The 2,023-nt window shown below is 40.1% G+C and overlaps 1 protein-coding gene across 1 annotated transcript in view; it reads right to left on the bottom strand.

The window, feature by feature from the left end:
• The window catches only part of PCMT1 (protein-L-isoaspartate (D-aspartate) O-methyltransferase), a 44,239-nt gene that overhangs the window by 34,821 nt on the left and 7,395 nt on the right, over window positions 1-2,023 (bottom strand). The gene's annotated exons all lie outside the window — the stretch shown is intronic.

Raw genomic sequence — 2,023 nt, 5'->3', positions numbered from 1 at the left:
ACTTTGAAGACTGAAGTACGCCTGACCCAAGCCATGCTGTTTTCAATAGCCTCGTATGCATGTGAAAGCTGGACAATGAATAAGGAAGACAGAAGAAGAATTGAAGCATTTGAATTGCACTGTTGGCAAAAATATTGAAAATACCATGGACTACCAGAAGGAGGAACAAAACTATCTTGGAAGAAGTACAGCCAGAGTGCTCCTTGCTCCTTAGAAGCAAGAAGGGCCAGATTTCCTCTCATACTTTGGTCATGTTATCAGAAGGGACCAATCGCTGGAGAAGGAGATCATGCTTGGTAAAGCAGAAGGTTAGTGAAAAAGGGGAAGACTTGCAAAGGGATGGACTGGACAGGGTGGCTGCAACGAGGGGCTCAGGCGTGGCAACAATTGTGAGGGGCTCCCGACTAGGTAGTGTTTTGTTCTGTTGTACAGGGTTCCTACAAATAGAAACCGAGTGGATAGCAAATAACAACAGGATTCAAAAAGAAAAAGCAACAGAATTCAAGCTATAGGCCAAATAATAAGAGCTTGATAGGAGGCGGGGATAGCAACACAGTGGGCGAGCAGTCAAATTCCTGTGGAAAACCAGAGATGCTATGGGAGAGTCACACTTGAAATAAAATGACTAAAATATGGTAGGATCTTAAGCAACCAATGAAGTGTAAAAAGAAAAAAACATTTGAGGTAATCTCTGATACTAGAAATTAAGAGAAGAAAATAACATCATAGCCCTGACAAAGTTCTGCAAAGTACTGCCACAGTCACAACTATTAATACTGATCTAATTTTCAAATCAACAAATAGAAAAGAGTTATTTACTGCTTAGAACAAAGTGTACATGATTCAACTGCTGCTAAGCCAGGAAATGCAAGGGGGGCTCCTGGTTACCAGGTGAGGTGATGTCAGTTTACAGGTTATGAAACAAGAAACAGAGGTTTAAGCCTATTACTCAAAGTTACAAAAGTAACCACAAAAAAGGAAACAAAAGTTATAATATAACTACTATAGGGGGTAGGGGAGTAGGTTTGTAGCATGTCAGTCCTCAACTGTGTGGGTAAGAGGTCAGTGGCTGACATCTAATGTTGATAAAACAAGATGTAGCTGTTAAAAGTATATGATACAGAGATATGAAAATAATCACCAGAATAAAATAAAACAATAACCAAACCAGAAGCATAGTTAAAAGTAGTTTGCTTTAGGCAATGAGCCAGGGGTGAGGTGGAATGAGGCAGGCTGCTATTGTTTTTCATTACAGTATAAGTCTTTCTGTACTGGTCTATCCTTTAGGCATGCACATATACTACTTGATTAAAAATTAACCTGTTAAATTCTTACCTTAGCATTATCATACACACTCAGACACACACACGTGTCTGTGTGTGTGTATACATACATATATATACATACATACATACACATGCACATATGCTCTGGTGGCGTAGTGGATAAGGCACTTGACTGCTAATTAGAAGGTCAGCAGTTCAAACCCACCAGCTGCTCCAAGGAAGGACAACAGGGCGATCTACTTCCACAAAGATTTATAGCCTCAGAAACCCAGTGGGGGTCACTATGAATTGGAAATGACTTGATGGCAGTGAGTTCAGTTAGTTTTATATTTTGTTGTTGTTGTAATGTGCCGTCGAGTCGGACCCGACTCATAACGACCCCTCCTTGGGTTTCTGAGGTGGTATCACTACAGAAGTAGATTGCCCAACCTTCCTTCCGAGGAGTGGCTGGTGGGTTTGAACCATCAGCCTTCTGGTTAGTATATAATATACATATTTATATTTGTTTCTCCACTCATCTGTTGATTGATATTTTGGTTGTTTCTACCTTTTGGCTGTTAAGAAAAGTACTGCAATGAACATTGGTGTACAAGTTTCCAGTTATGTTCCTGCCTTTACTTCTTCTGGGTATATACCTAGGACTGGGATTACTGGATCATATGATAGTTCTATGTTCAACTTTTTGAGGAATTGTCAAAGTGTTTTCCACAGTAGCTGTATCACTTTACACTCCCACC

Source organism: Orycteropus afer, unplaced genomic scaffold (assembly GCF_000298275.1).
Source record: "Orycteropus afer afer isolate SDZICR_OR568_19922 unplaced genomic scaffold, OryAfe1.0 scaffold00101, whole genome shotgun sequence".
Classification (NCBI taxonomy): domain Eukaryota; kingdom Metazoa; phylum Chordata; class Mammalia; order Tubulidentata; family Orycteropodidae; genus Orycteropus; species Orycteropus afer.
This window is presented reverse-complemented; position numbering and strand designations above follow the sequence as displayed.